We start from the raw sequence: 17,459 nt of genomic DNA, 5'->3' as shown, positions 1-17,459 counted from the left end.
ACCTGCTGCTTTTCAGTGTTAATCCGCACTACCTTTCAGGATCTCATTTTATTTTTACATAATTATTCCTAGCATTGCTCATCATTTAAATGCCAAACTGGCAAGAAGAAACATGTATAAGTTAATTCCCTTGTACCTTTTATATAAATTCCAGTTGTGTCAACAATTTTCCTAGATTGTAAGAGTATGCCTCTTCCTATTCTTGTGCTTTTTTTTTTAATAGAAAGGGATACTATACTTGGGAAAGGTTATTGAAATAACACTTTACACCTCCTATTGCAGAACAAAACAATTAGGATGAATTCCTATTGTATCTTACCTTTATGGAGGTACCCTTCAGAAAAAGTTCTGTCATGGTTACTTGTTTGTCCTTCTGAAACTAGTGGAATTACTCACATGAGCAGACAGAATGGGATTTGGTCTTGACCTTATACTGGTTACGAAAACCCTTTGTCTGTAAAATAGCACTAACCACTGAATTCAGTCAGCTGGAAAAACCATCTTTGTGTTCTTACTGCACCAGATTTGGCCTGATATATTTCATATGTGATACACCTAATACTGGAGAGCGGAAAAAAAAAACAACAAAAATACTCTCCCCTCAAAGTCAAAACCACACAGAAACACATAAAGCCCAGAAAACAAATGTTAAACAAGAAAACCTACCTAAATCCTAGATTACATTCCTTAAAAGCTGAACACGAATATGCTTCTTTACAAACACTTTCTTCGGAAACTAATTCCTGTCTGCCAATATTTAAATGTTTAGCATGGCTGTACTTTGGTTTAATGCTACCTGGAGGCAAATATGGATTCCTGTCAATCTCCAACTCACCGTGACTGCAGAAATTAAGCCTTCCTCTTTACTACATCCAAAATAAACTTAATTGAAAAAAAAAAAACCCAAACAACAGTCTTGCATAAAGAAAATTGCAGCCAACATACAGGTAATATCAGTTCTCACAAATCTCCTGATTTAACTGCATACCTAGTTCCTTTTCTCTTCCCAGAATAAAGATCCAAAGGATGTAGAAAGATATGAGAGCTACTGCTATTACAACAGAGACTATGCAAGATATAGCCTAATGATGTCGTATCAGGGTTCAAGTACGTTTCATATTTTGAGGATAAATTCCTGCTTGTTCCACTCTACCTCTCCTGACCTTGGCACAAAGACATACTGAGTGTTGTCAAACCATTTGGGGTTGGAAGGACTTGCATTTCTTGAAGTCCTTTTGAGCTCACCTATTCCTACTTGTCAGCACTTTAGTTCAAAGCATATGAATTTGAGTCCATAAACTATCTTGCACTTGAAGTCATATTACTTAAGGCACAATTCAGTAGCCCAGGAGATAGGCTGATTCTTAGTAACACATTCTTTAAAAACACAAGTTTACAGTACAACAGTAATTTTACAGATCAAACATTCTATAAATGTCTTTTTGCCCCATATTTTTGTGCTTGAAAGATGGAAGAAACTCCCACACATTATCATGTAGACATTGAATGATAATGTTTCCTTGGAATGACTAAACTAACAATCATAGCTTTCATACAACACAATTTATATGTTTTTATAAAAAAATTAAGTGGTGTTGAAACTCACCTTCATTACCAAAATTCCTTTAATGACATGATCAATAGCCCCATAATCTAAATCATCCTGTTGTTCAAAGCGAAAATATTCTTTCTTTCTTGGGAGAAACAGCTTTAATAATTTCAAGATGTTACTGGAATAAAGGCTACTGGCTTGAGTAGCCATTCTGTTTGGCAAGTCCTTGTAACCAGTGTTCACCACACCCTGATGAGAAAGAAAAGAAATAGTTGTCAAAGCTTTCACGTATTGGAAACTTTTCACATGTTCTCCACAGATCTGAAGCCTGTTTTATACATGCTAGTAAATCAAATTTGCATATTACTGCAGACATGAGTTACTAAAGCTTTCTTTTACAAGTTAAGGATTCTGTTTAAAACTAATAGCTTTCTCTGATGCATGACCAAAGAGAGTCAGCAGTTTTGTCAGGAAGCCAGAGACTAAATGAGCTGAGAGGCCAGTCAGGGAACTGGTTACAAACCATATGGTGCTTATTTTTGAGAATAAGAAATCCACTACTTCTTCAAATTCGAAAACACCTCATGATTGTCTGATAAGAATCACATTGCACAATGTGTTTCACAGATCAATTGCACTCCAGTCAATCCCAAGGAAGAAGATACAGATACCTTCAAAACTTAAATTCTTTGCAAATACATCTGGATAAAGATCATGTTTCTTTAACATCCCTTCATATTATTATGAAGGCAGAACATCAAAAAAACCCATAAGAAAATTCTAATGCCATGCTCTGAAAACTAGTTGCACTGAATTCTGATCTTGAACACTGCACTCTAAGTTATTGTTTCTTTCTTTCTTTCATTGCATCATTGCAGGATAGCCATCTGGACATTGCAGTTGCCAGTTCATCCCATATGCAGCCACACATCGACTTCAATACACATCCTGGAGTAAGTCATGTCATGATAGTCAAGTATGGGAGCCACAGAAGTCAATAGAAGGTAAATGAAATTACTTTAAGAAGGACTGTTCATTTCAGCTAGCTTTCCAGAAAAAAACAATGCTTATATCTACTATCTGGAAGACAGTGAGGGGTGCAAGGAATAGCAGTGAATTCTGATAATCCTTTATAGCCCACTTCCCAAATTGATCCTGATGAGAGACTTCTCCTCAGGTAAATTCCCACAAACAAATGATAGCATTTTTTATTGTTTCAAATAATGATCTTTACAAAGAAAACCAAATGACACTACTAGAAAGAGCAGGGGAAATGCAGCATTATAGTTATTACTGAAGAGAGTAAGGTAGAGAATAGCAGTTGCATAGAGGATTTCTCCCACACATGAGTATTTGAAGTGTTTTTGCACTACAGGACTCTCACAATTTAGATAAGTTTTTCACTATGCAAGCTGGGTATTTAAAATCAATAGATTGAACATACCTTTGAGCCCCATGGCATATGTGCAAGTCTTCTGTGTGCCTAAAAGCCCACTGCTACACCAAGCATAGGGCAACATGGGACATGCAGTCTAGACAGCACACGTGAGGAGAGGCAGCCAATACCCAAATGGCTGATTGTATGTGACATGAGACCAGAATACTTGGAAACAATTCAGTATAGGAAGTATTTAAATTTGCAAGATCTAAATAAAATCTAAGTATTTCAGTTCATAGTTTCCACAGAAAATCAGCAGAAATATTTGTTCTTCACAGAAAAAAAAATCATAACTGGAATTTTCCTGTTTCCTGTTAAGATGAGGATAGCAAATTTCTTCTCAGCTCTGCTAAATGTGCAGTTGGGAATTATGCAGACTTTACTATCTTTATTCAAGCTCCAACATTACAAAATTGAGAGTAATTTGGACAAATAATTTAGCACATACCTGGAGATAAAAAAAAGTAAAGAAGCAAAGCTGGGCCCTCCTAGAAGAACAGCATAGGCCAGCAAGTCTACAAACAATTGATACCAGTTTTTGATGCCTGACATTGAGTTTTAACTGCTAGAACCAGTTCATTACATGAAAATAATCTTCCATTTGAAAACTATCCTTATAACTAAAAATGTAAGTTGGAAATGTGACCCCGAGAAAATACAAAAGAAAAAGTTAAGATTAATTACATCTTCATGCATTTTAAAAATGGTCCCTCATCTTCTTGTGTGTAACACCACTTAGGACTGCACTATTCTGAAAAAAATAAAAAACCCAAACAAGAACAAACAAAAACCCCAAACACACCACAGAATAACTGGTAAAACTCAAACTCTTTAGACAATACTCTAACATATGCTCTGGCAGCAGACATGTAATTGCACCTTTATATCATCTTATCTTCACACACTGTATGACTTTTCCATATCACACCTGAGTTTAGCCTTCATCTAAAAATGTTAATTCTTTTAATGGCAACCTGGTAATATCTACCATTCATATTGTACAACAACACAGAACACTAATATTGAAATTAAATCTCTAAATTTATTTTTCTCTTTTTCTATATTTGGAATTGGACACTAAAAATCCTTTTTAATAAAGCTCTAAGGATGACTATAAGAGCATTTATGGATATCATTGTAAAAAATGTTACCATTCTTAGAAAAGTCACAACGCATAAAACATTCAATGACAGAATGGTGTCTGGATAATATTCTAGTTTGTGGTTTCATTACTTGTGAAAGATTTTATTACACCACAACACACTGGTAACAATTCCATGACAGACTGGCAGTGGTTTCAAGGAAAGACAGTCTTCATTACTATAATAGCTACTACTTTTTAATTTGTTAGGGAAACACTGTATAGTCTACACACCTTACAAATGTAAAGTTCTACAGGATGAGTCATTTCTACTTCACTTCCAGCCTCACATCTGTAATTACTGATCATTCTTTCATTGAGTCCATCATATACTTAGTGATTAGAATTAGAGCTTTCTTCCCCAATTTCATGTATAAGAAAGCAAACCAAACAAATTTAATAATTCTTACTAAAGAGGGTAAATGGGAAAATATGCAATACACATAGGTGCTTTCAGAAGTAAATGTAAAATATTAATCACATTAAGTCTGAAATAAACACTACTAGGAAAGAGAAGGAAATACTCTAAACCATTGAATTAAAATGAAATTAAACCTAATCCTGAAGCCTTTACTCATTACTAGTTTTTAGCACATACCCAGATACATGCATATCCAGATACATGCATATTTCAATAAGCAGGTTATACTAACAGGGACAGATGTTTAAGTTCTCCAGTAGTTATAAGCAATATCTTACCTGGAATAAGAGCTGTACTAATATCAATACCACCACTTTACACTGTTTGGCAAATACCAGGTTTGCTTCAATATATTCTCATGACATGTCCTTTGCCTGGCCTCCAACACCCTTTCCTCTTCCAGCAGTTACCTCCTTCTAGAGGTTCTGCTCCAAGAGATTTAAGCTGTCCTAAACAGAAACAATGGAGAAGACAGATATAGGATTAAAATTTTTTTCTGTTTGTATAAAAAACAAACATTGCAATGTTAGCAGAAGCAAGACAATAGCAGTTAACAGACTCTCTCCTCATAACTCTATTTGTTAAGAAAAGGCACAATATTCAGTTTTTCATAAGCAGTAGGCAAACCAGGCTGTGCTAACTTATTTATCAGCTTTATATTTTTTATTTCAAACAAATTCCAAAAACAAACTGATGATTAAAATTAGTTTCATACATGTGAAAATACTTACCTGGCTGTTTATTTTAATAAAGAAAAACTGAAGTTTTGCTAGATAGTTGCTGCTAATTGATGCTGTTTCTAACACACTTAATAACTTCACTGGGAAAAAGCTAACTGCCTTCTTAAGTAATGAGAATTGCTGATCCCTTAGACACACAATTAATTTACCCAAGGACACCCAATTAGTACATGCATGAGTGCCTAATAAGATCATGGGTGAGCACTCTAGTGGGCATAAATTACAAGGTTTGGTAGCAGGGGCTGCAGAGGTGACCTGAGCAAAATATGGCCATGAACTGTCCTGTGCTATCCATTTCCTGCTGGCTCTGAAACCCATATAAACACCCTCACACACCCCAAAAGCTGCCAGAGCATCACACAGCAAACCTTCCTCACACATGTAAGCAGTTATCTGCTAGGGTAAGAGTTGTGAAGACACACATAGACACATGGAGTGTTGAGGAGACAAGCATCTAATGAGACATTCTTTGAAGCAGGCATTCTATACCAAAAGGAATTCCATATCTGAGGACATGCACTCAGGGATGACCCAATGCTGGAGTAGGAGCAGCCATGAGGGGTGGGTCAGACACAACTGAACACAACCCCACACTCAAAGGAATTGGGATGGACTAAGTGTAACGTGCAGGAAAAATTAGGAAAGTTGAGACTAGGAAGGTGCAAAGATGATGATTTTTGCCTTAAGCTGGGCCTGGGAAGTAAGAAAAAAGAATATTTAAGTGTTTTTTAAATTATGTTCTCTTTTCCTGAATACACATATCAGTAATTTGAAGTTTGTGTTAATTAGCAATAAAGTAAAAATTCTGCAAGTTGTAACTCTTTTTCCTGTGACAAAGAAACCTGGCAGATGGCTTTTGAGAGATATCCTTCAGTAAAAGCAGAGAAGAACTTTGACCAGAGTATATGATAAAGCACTAAGCAGTGTTCCAGATTCTAGGCCATATTTTCTTACTCTACCTGATATCAAATCCCCGGAGAGTAACTCTCATCCCTGCAGCCAGCCCAGCTATGCCACCACCAATTATCAGCATCTTGAGAGATCAAACAGATAGTGAAGTGCATTCTATGTTCACTTATTCCATCACATGCTGTGTCTGCAATATGCCTTATCTTCAAAAGCACTTGAACTTTAAAGAGCATCAGAGGCTAAAAACTAAGTACTTCAGGGAAGTAAAGGAAAAATCTTATCTCAACAATCCAGTATAGTTAAACAGCTGGTTTAGGCTATAGGAGCAGGTGGTCATCTGTATGAAAGGTGCCACATGTAGAAAATAAGATAGAAATAAGTTAGGAAGAATTAAGTTAAACAAAACATGACTAGAGCCACTTTTTTCTGTTCCACAGGATATTGGACTTAACTTGGACTTCGATAACAAAGAATGCTAACCCTATTTGCCCAGCTATGCAAATATTTTCCTTTAATAGAGCTCTTCTCAGGATGAATTCTGACAGGTATACTGAAATTAGTATCAGAAGGCAACTTCAGAATGAAAAAAAAGACTGTTTTAAGATCCTTTAAAAAAAAAAAAAGTGACTGGCCTTCTGAGGCATAATGTGATTTAATGTATATTTTAAAATATACATTTAAAATAATTGCAATTGATCAAGCATTTGCCAAAAAGAGATGAGAAGCCCAAGGCAAAACTAAGACATAGGTAATACATTCACCTACAAGCTTCAGTTACCCTTGGCTGCACTGGATTTTAGGCAGGTGAGAACAAACAGGAGTCCCTGACGTTGGTGTCCTGCCAAGCAAAAGCAGATCTAGTACATCTTTTGGGAACCATCCTGTGAACAGTCCAATCCTGACCCCTTGGGGAAGTCTTAAGAGGTTTTGATCCAGAAACCTGCATTCAGAGATGCTCAAATGCAGTTAAATCAGCTTCCACAAGACAGCTCACATGTCTAAAGCTAGTGTGATCCGGCAAACCCAAAAACAATCACAAGAAATCAAGCACTATTAGTTATCTCTTAGAAGGATCATGTGGGAGAGCTGAACTGCCTTATCACACTAGTAGTCCAGCTTTCTAGTATGCACTTCTACTCTGTAAATATCAGTTGTAGCAACTGTATCTTCAGGGGAGACACTTGTCCTGCTCTATCTAACCAGCAAAAACCTTGCCAAAAGAGCCAGCACCACTGATTTGGACCTATAACATGTAACCAGATAACATTATAGGGAGGTAGTGGCACCCTCAGATGAGGAAGTATTCAAGTATCCATGCCAAAAATATGCATTGAAATATCATACTTCCTAAAGTTCAGATGTCAGTTTACAAATTACAGAAGCAGAGCCAAAACCTTCAGACAAATACACAAGCCAAATTAATAAGATAATTAATAGAAGCCTCATAACAATAGCATAACGGACATCTTAAAGCAATAAATTTTGAAACAGTACATTCAAATGTCATTTCAGTTTATACCAGTGGCTTGAAAACTAAATGTTTGATGGAAGACAAATGCTAGGAAAAGAATGCATACCAAAGGTGCTGACTCACAGCATAAAGTGCTTCTTGCAACTGCAGTATTTGAGTTATTTAATTTTGGGGCTCAGCTGACATACCTATACTTAAGTGTCATCCCTCTTGCATAGAATGTGGACAGTGCACAGGACTGCTCATAGCTATTCCAGGAATTTACAGCACAGGTTCCCTTGCTAAAGTAATGAGTTGATGATTATATAAACTTTACATGAACTGGAAAAATCAGGCAAACTTTTCAGTTGCGTTCACAGTTACATGCTGCTTAAGCTTTTACAATTTATCTCTCCCAATCAGATATTGTTCAAAAATCTTCTCAATTTATTGTTCTTTGTTCAGAGAACAAGAGGTGGCCCAAAAATATACACCAAAATGCTGTCTTGTCTTAACATTTTGTAGCAATATGGATCTTTGTTACAGCAAACTTTTTTGTTAGAAACATCTAATAGTTGGGGGAGTGGTTTTGTCTGTTTGGTTTGGGTGTTTTTTTTTAGTTATTAGAGAATTAAAAATTGCTGATTTCTTCAGAAGAGCTTCAGGTATGCAGTAATTTGGGGATGGAGGACTGCTGTTGTTGGCTGATTTTGCCAAAGAATGCTTTTCAGGACAGTTAACTATGGGTTTCTCAATGCTATTTTTTTTTTTTTGCTTATCAAAACTGAGCAATTGAAAACCTTTTTCCACCTCCAGTCCTCTTAAAACCTTTTCCTCCTTCTTTCAAAGCTTAAAATAAAATTAAACTGGGCATGGGAGTAGAATGCCCTTTATCCTAGAAGTGTAACAAAATACAAAACCAATCTAACATCAGTGATATAAATGCTGAAGCAGGAGGCATCCAGTGCAACTCTCTTGATTTCTTGGATAAAGATGACAGAGAAGCTGGTCCACTGTAAGTACTGAAGGGTAAGATAGGCAATCATTCTGGAAATTCTTATATTCTATAAAAATCAGTATTCTGTAGCTAATGGTGAGTGAGAGTTTAGAATCACAGAGCGATTACAATTGGAACAGACCTTAAGATGATCTAGTTTCGACCCTCTGCCATAGGCAGGGACACCTCACACTAGATCAGGTTGCTCAAGGCTCTGTGCAACCTGGCCTTGAACAGTGCTAGGGACAGGCAGCCATCACTCTCATACTAAAGAATTTCTTCCTTATATCAAACATAAATTTTGCCTGTTTAAGTTTGAACTCTTACTTCTCATCTTGTCATTACACCCTGATGAAGGGTTCCTCTCCTGCATCCCTGTAGGCCCCCTTCAGACACTGGAAGGCAGCCTTCTCTTCTCCAGGCTGAACAGCCCCAATTTTCTCAGTCTGTATGGGAGGTGCTTGAGCCCCTTTATCACCCTCATGGCTCTCCTCTGGACTTACTCCAGCAGCGCCATGTCTTTTTTATGCTGGCAACATCAGAACTCTACACAGTACTCCAAGCTGAGTCTCGCAAGAGCAGAGAGGCAGGATCACCTTCAGCTTGATGGCCACGCTCATTTTGATGCAGCCCAGGATATGGTTGGTTTCTGGGCTGCAAGTGCACACTGCTGGCTCACGTTCAATTTCTCATTGTCCAACGTCCCCACATCCTTCTCCACAGGGCTGCTCTGAATCACTTCTCCACCCAACCTGTAGCTGTGCCTGGGAGTGCCCCTGACCCTTGTACTTTGCTTTGTTGAACTTCATAAGGTTGGCATTGGCCCACCTCTCAAGCATGTCAAGGTCCCTCTGGATCCCATTCTTTCCCTCCAGCATGTACACTGCACCACACAGATTGGTGTCATTGGCAAACTTGCTGAGGGTGCATCAATCCCACTGTCCATGTCTTCAACAAAGATACTGAACAGGATCATTCCCAACACTGACCCCTGAAGAACACCACTTGTCACTGGTCTACACGTGGACACACTGACCACAATTCTGTGTGCCACTATCCAGCCAACTCCTTATCCACCAGGTGGTCCATCCATCAAATCCATGCCTCCACAGTTTAGAGACAAGGATGTCACGTGGGACAGTGTCAAATGCTTTGCACAAGTCCATGTAGACGATATCAACTGCTCTGCCCCTATCCATCAGTTCTGTAGCCCTGTCACAGAAGGCCACCAAATTGATCAGGCATGATTTGCCCTTAAATGAAGCCATGGTGGCTGTCACCAACCACTTCATTTTTTCCTTACTGAAGGCAAGGTAAAATTTCTACTGGCTTCACTGAATTGAAATTTCACCCAGTAGAAGGAAATGAAAGACTAACAAAAATGGGAATTGCTAATACCAAGTCAAGCCAGGGCAAGACAGTCATTGTATACACATGCTTTCTGTATTAGTCAAAAAACTGTTTTTCTTCTGTGGGTACCATCTGCTTCACTGTCATAACCATACAATCCTGAGGTAATAATTTATTCTGGTACACAGACAAATAAAAGGATAAATGTTAAAAACAAGTATTTCAAGAGAAGTTAGTATTTAAAAAAAAATAAAAATCAACATTGTTTAGGGCTCTGTGTTAGAACATTGGAGAGAAATCAGAGAGTTTGACACTAGGTTAATTAGATTTAAAGAGCTTCAGAGAGAGAGAATGTGCAACAGGAAAATACCATTCATCTTTGTAACCAGATTGCTTAAATTTACCAGAGCTGTCATCAAGACCTTTTAGAGACTAGTTTCATGATTTTGTTTATGGTTCTGCAAAGAGAAACAATATTGACTGCTGACATTATCATGGCTTGTCGTTTTTTGCCCCTTAACTTCACTGTGGCTGACTGCATGAAGTTATTCGTTTAGCTTCATCTCTTTATGCAAAAGTGAAGGATACCCCTTTTAAGAAGATAAAAAGATGCAACTAAAGGGCCCAATCTAGGTCATGAGGTCCCATCTCCTTCAATTGCAAACACCACACATAATCCCCGTCATAAACATAACTTGGCTTTGGAAAAGTTAAGTAGAAAATGTTTCCTATTAAAAGCATTTTGAACTGTGAGGTCATAGTCATAATATCCTTACAGATATACAAACGAAGGCGCAAATCTACTGAACCAAACTTAAGCTGTAGATGAAGGCCTTTCTCCGTATCTGATACACTTCAAACCTTACTGAAATCAGATGAAAAAACTGGACCGAGCTGGAAAGAAAAGCAGACCATCAGGTTTTTTTTCTAGGTGCAGCACAAGATCTTGTTCTGTATCCCTAGAGACATGGGAAGGTTATACACATCACAAGAAAGCTTGTCATTTAGGTTATTTGCATAGAAGTGCATCAGATATTTATTAGTTCTCTGGAAGTTTTACTTTGTTCTTCAGCACAGATGTGATACAGTTAAAAGTTTTCTATCTTTCCATGCTGTTACTCCTGATGGCACTGAAATAACATCACTTTTCTGTGGGAAAAAAAAAAATTGCTAATCCCCATTTGCTGTCAATGAACTCCCAGCTTGTCTCCATCAACACACCTTACTACTCATCAGCTTGTATTGCCTTGCTTTTTTCATTCTCAGATATGAACAGAAAGTGAAAAGATAATTTCTGGCTTGTAAAATATGCTTCAGTTTAGTCTGACTGAAAAAGTCTGGTTTGAAAACACCAGGGAATGAAAATGCCACATCAAAGCTCTCCAAATACCAGCATACGAGTTTTTTGTTCTCTTTTCCTTCTTTAGTAATCATTACTGAATCCTATTTTGTGGATTCTTTGCTATTGAGGGAGTAACAAGGCCATAAGCTTACTTTTTTCCTGTTTTATAATGTTTGTTAATGAATAGTTTGCTCATCTCCAACTCTATAACAGCCAGACACTAATTCAGATCATACTGAAATTAACTGCTTACTTCTGTACAGTTTTGTTCATCAGCCACTTCTTTGTTTTCTCTCAAAGACATAAAAGACCCTGATAATTTATATTTTGCAAGTGAGAATAGTAAAAAGGTCTGGAAGGACTCAAGCAGTAGCAGAACACACACCCCATCCCACCCCTTCCTTTTTTTTTTTTTTAAATCATAAACAGGGGGATCTCACTTTAGTTTTCACTTGCTCCCACCATACTGATCAGTTAACTCATCCTACATATGCTCACTGCCAGAAGGGAAGATATGGTGAATCTGAATACTGGTATTTTACAATATTTGATATATTTAAAGATCCATAGACTGTATTGATTCAGAAGGTATGGCAATTAAGAAATACTTGGAGATGGACCGCTCTACTGGGTCAGTATTATTCTAAGAGGGGAAAAAATACTGATGATTTCCTGAAAATGTGGAGGGCTGAAACAGGGAGGATACATAATAAAGCAACCTCTTTCCATCCAGGAAAAGGGGTCACAGAAAATAACTGCTTTGCATCATTGTGCTAAGCCTGCCAAACAGAGTCAGAGTTGGTACTTGAAAAGATGCCAGTGTCACCATTTGTTTAGAGCTGGTTCTATCAGAACCAGAATGAGGTTCCTTACTGGGATGATGTCACAAACCTTGACATCAGAAAACTTAAAACCACAAGAAAATAATCCTGACTCTTCTTAGCTTCTACAGTCTTAAAACAGCATCCCAACATAGTTCCAGCTCCTTCAGTGTAGGATGTGAGGCTGAGGATAGAGAAAAATGCTGGCAACTGAATGAACTTCATTGGAAACCAGTGGTGACAGCACTGTGATAGTAAAAGAGGAAATAGAGTATCAGTGAAAGGACTGAATTTCTCTCCTTGTTGAATCTAAGCCTGCATATACATGGTACAGTGCATAAAAATTCACAGGATGAACAGTTATAATGGAATTGAGGCAGCATTTGGGTGAAAGCTAATGTGATCTCAAAGCACTTACAGGGCACTCCAAGGAGCAAAAGCACGAAAACACAGGTATCAGAGTGAACAAGTTCTCTCCCTTCACAACAGCAGCTTAGTGTTCACCTCTAGTGAGGGAAAGAAGGGAGGAAAAAATTCTGCTCTGCAAACTGCAGTAAGTGACAAGTCTTTTTGCTAAATAAGTCTTCTTTAAAGCAACATGAAGTCTTGCTTGAATTGTTCGGATTCAAAGAAAAGCAACTACTTATTGTTTGATTCAGCTTAACTCCCTACATGTCCCACTGCTGTTTTGTTAGACATACTATTATAAGGGCATTAGCATCTGAGTCCATCAGACCAGCTGTACTTTATTCATACAATTAGTAAAGATTTAAATGAAGTCTTGCATAAAAATATAGATTTTGTACAATTTAATACTAAACATTAAGCTTATTGTTTACTGATTTTCAAGACACTTCCTTAGATACTTGAGTTCTGGATGGGTTTTGCAGAAATAAAAATCCCAGGAAAGTGTGTTTTCTCTTCTGCATATGGGACATTAAAAGCTAAACAGAAGTGGCCCAAGGATGGGCCCAAACATCTTTCTTGCTGTGAAAGAGCACTTAATATTTTTGGATATACAGAGAGCAGAAAAGAAATGCATAAAATTACTTTGCTACAGCATGTTATGCATGACATGGAAAACAGAGGACCACATTCACTCTCTACCTCCAGAGTATGTTATCATAAGTAGTGATATGAAAAACTGTTTTCATATGATGCCTGAACAAAATATCAGTGGCAAGGCAGCAAGTGGCAGGGAAAATGCTTTGTTCAATGAAGCACCTATATGTGTTTGATATCTTTACCAAATTGATTCTGCTTGAGATCAACTGATTCAAACTTTAAACCATTTCAATATGTAGCCTATGTACATAAATAATTGATTCAGTATTTAAACTAGTTATATGTGGGGGTTTTCTAATGAGTTCCTTATAGAAATCTAAATGGCTTTGAAATCAGTTCCAAATCTGAATTGTTTCAAAATGTGTCTTATACTGAATGACAACTGGTCTTCACTGTTTGGCCACTAATGCAATGTGATCCTATGTGGGGAACCAGAGTTCAAAACTAGCAGGGAGGATTTTGCACCTTTAGTTGTGAGAGGCTGCAAGTTTAGGAAGAGTAAGAGATTGTTTTACCCAATTCAAACTGTCTCCAGGGCCAGGCCTCAAAATAAACACAGCATCTTCAGAGACAGTATTACAGGTTCCACTCCAACCTAAAGACAATCCTGTTCGCATGTCATGAGCAGATCACACTTTCCTTTGCAAGCAATCTTATATTACACTCTTAGTTATGTGAAAGATTATAATGGAAAAATAATAAAAAGTGGTATGTTAAAGCTATGCCAAGTATAAGACACATTTATCATGCTGTCAATGGAATTTCTTACCATATGTCTCAATGGATTTACTAACATTAGTTTTGTTTTTATACCTATAATAGCTATTGTTCTTAGAAAGGGCATGTATAATGTATTTTACAAAAAGAGTGATGCTAAAGCACCAAAAACCAAAACAAAACAAAACAAACACCCACCATGATACATGAGCCCTAAAAAAATGTTGAACCTTTTAATAACGTGGTCAAAACTATTTCTTTAGGTCTGCTTGTGAAAGCTGAAGCCAAAAAGCAGGGGAGTATTCCTAAAGCTCAAATTGCTCTAGTTTCTAAATTGAAGATCACATTTAGCTGAGACAGATTAGCTTAATTCAGGTTTTTCAGTCCTTCCTTTGGGTTGTGCCTGGTAAGGAAAACCATCATTTGATAGCTCAGGTTTTGCTTTATCTAGGCAATATTTCAGCTGTCTCTTCCTTGCCCAGTGCCCATCTGGAAATCAGGCTCTGGAAACTGCCAGCATTGCTCTAGCTTCCCTTCTGAAATAACTCTGCCTGTGTGGAAAAGCCCACAGCAGGACAAACAAGCCAGTGTGATCTGGGATGCAAGATTAACAGTAGTGCACTAATGTTATTACCTGCAGTGCTCTGCAGATGTTGGCCATCATGCTAAGGACATCATATCCTTGAGTAACTTAGTCTGTTACTAGAACTGTAGCTTTGCGTTCAGTAAGTTTGGCAGGACTGGGTTCTGAGCTGGGTAGACAAGGCTGACAAGCACAGCATTTTTCTTGGGCAAAGCTGCTGCATGTACTCCTAGATCTTCATTTAAGTTTGGATACAAAACATATCATGCTTATTTGATTAAACATATTAATAATAGTAGTATAGGCTAGTATTAAGTCTAATTTAAGATTCAGCTTTAAATAATTACATGGAATCATATCCCTCATGCAGTCCTCCAGTATGCTCTAAATATGTTCCCTATAGTAAGTACAGCTGTAACAGACCCTGGCACAAGATTGAGGCTTTAGGACCAGCAATAAAAAAATGGAAGCAGACTAAACTAATTTGCATTCAGTGATCAGAATTCTACCAGTTTGGCAGGTAACTTACCTGGCTAAAGGTTACACAAGCTGAGATCACTAACAGAATCCTCTGGGATATACCTAAAACAAGATCTCTAATGCAAAAGAAATTTAATAGACGTCTACAGCACTGGCATACAAAATATCCATTCCTTTACTGCAAATATATAAAGCAACATCTGCTTACTGAATGATGTCATACAGGCAGTTCAACTAATTTGGTACAAATATGAAAGGAAACTTTAGGTCTTCAGAAGAAATAGGGTCACATTATTCATATCAAATGTGAAACTTACCTTTAAAACAGTATCCGAACCAAATATATTTTTCACAACATTAATTACTGCTTGAGCTTGTTTGCATTGCTCAGATAACTTCACTTCTTTGTCAGCTTTATGTTGCACTTGCACTTTCAATCCTTCTTTTAACAAGGACTGAAAACCAGTGGGAGGGTCTGGAACTTGTTTCTCACCTTTACATTTCTTTTGAATTCCTACAACCAGTTCCTTATAGTGAACACCTATAAAATAAAAAAAGACACAACTAAATGTAAAAACTTCCTTCCTCCTTCTCCTTCCCCATCAGCTCATACCAGTTTAGTTTTTAATTCCAAAGGCACAGATTGCATTTCAACATCCAGCGGATGCGAGCAGACACAGTTTATCTAATTCTCTTACAAAGTTTGAAAATTCCATCTATACATCAAATCCAGTGAAGTTTTACGTGCATAAGTCATCCTTAAAGAAATATAATCACTGGCTGACCTTAGCAGGATGGTTAGCGTGAGAGAAGGTGGCAGGATTGGGCCCCAAGTTTTCATAAATAACAGAGCATCTCCAGATGAACATTCCACTTAGTTTTTATAGTACGTCTTCCACAGCCAGCCCACATGGTCTCACACACACATTCATAGATGCCAAAACAATAACAAATTAAGGCTTGGTTTATAAAAATGGCCTTGGCTCAGATGCTGCTTATACAAGTTTGCATGCTGTTTACCCTGAAAAAAGGTGTGGAACTGACCACAATGAGGTGACAACCTCAATTCCACTCACACATGAGGTGGGAAAACCAATAACAAAGTGCAGGATGAGGAAAGGACACTTTGTTTTTCCTGGCTTGTGTATGAATAAACTGTGTTTTGTTAATAAAAAAATTAAAGTCATTTTGTGAAGCAGAATAAGGAACATCTCTCTTCCCCCTTAGCACATATTTGCATGTAAACATTTTTACATAGATATATATAAAAGAAATATACAAAAATATTTACATGTGTGATTGTACACACACATTCATACTAAATATGACAGTCCACACAACTATGAAGTCCTAGATTATTGTTCTCCTAGCTTGCTATCCCTTGCAGGCAGTGGAAGATTTTCACTGACTTCAGGTAAATTGGATTTCCAAGCATTACACTCCCCCCTATGCTGAGCAGTAATTCAAGGACTACATTGTCACCTAAATTCTGCCTGTGCTTTTGAAACAGAGTTTAAAGGATAGAAGGGGTACATACTGGTTCCCTAAACCATTTAGATTTATAGTTATGGCTCGATCCTCCAGAATACATCAAAAACTAATGCTGTCAAACTAGTACACACAGAGAACTAGGGAGATGCCTTGGAAGATGAATCAGTTTTATCAAAGTATTGTTCCTGTCCAAATCAACAGAAGGGCTCTCAACAAACATCTTGTAGGCCTGATATTTAGCCCAAAACCAGACCAATTAAAAAAGGGGATTAAATGTTTCACCACACCCATAGCCACATCATTTCACAAAAGTTTTTCTGCAAATAACATTTTTCTTACCTATTATCCACAGTCAAATGCCTGATTGTATACATCTCATTAAAATTTGGTCTTCCCCACAATTAATTGAGGATACCCCAAGCTATACATTAATTACTAGCAGAGATGCAAAAAACTAAAACAAGCTTGCTTAAGCATACACTGTCAGTTCAATGCCAGAAAACATTCTACAAGAGATTACACAGACCAAGCAGATGCATGTGGCAGGGACATTACTATTAGAAACACTTTAAACAAAGCCATTTAGTACGGAGCACATTTTGCTTAAAAGATATACACATGCCATTAGAGCAAACCTGGGAACAACTATAAGAATTTTAATTGACACTAAGGAAGTAACTGCCAGTATTTATAATTCTACAAAGTGTCATAATGAGTTCACTGGAAAAATCTCACTTCCACCCTGCACATGTGTGCATGATATTTTCAGGCCATTAAGATAACAAAAGCTAAAAGGAAACACTTCTTATTAAAAAGTAAAACTTTTATACATGAAGTGCTACAGAAAATAGAAGGGTTTTGTTACAACCCTGGGAAAACACACAATTGATTCTGTTAAAGAAAATATGCCTCAGACACACTCCCCAAATTAATAGCTCTTCCCTGTCTTTTGGGAGGAAGAC

At 37.3% G+C, this 17,459-nt stretch overlaps 1 pseudogene; it reads right to left on the bottom strand.

Annotated features, from left to right (window-relative positions):
- Positions 1-480: 480 nt before the first annotated feature.
- On the bottom strand, positions 481-15,918 carry LOC130601543 (NAD(P) transhydrogenase, mitochondrial-like; annotated as a pseudogene).
- Positions 15,919-17,459: the final 1,541 nt, after the last annotated feature.

This window comes from Pezoporus wallicus, unplaced genomic scaffold (assembly GCF_028554395.1).
Source record: "Pezoporus wallicus isolate ANWC-B61680 ecotype Strahan unplaced genomic scaffold, APGP_CSIRO_Pwel_v1 contig_3952, whole genome shotgun sequence".
NCBI lineage: Eukaryota > Metazoa > Chordata > Aves > Psittaciformes > Psittacidae > Pezoporus > Pezoporus wallicus.
This window is presented reverse-complemented; position numbering and strand designations above follow the sequence as displayed.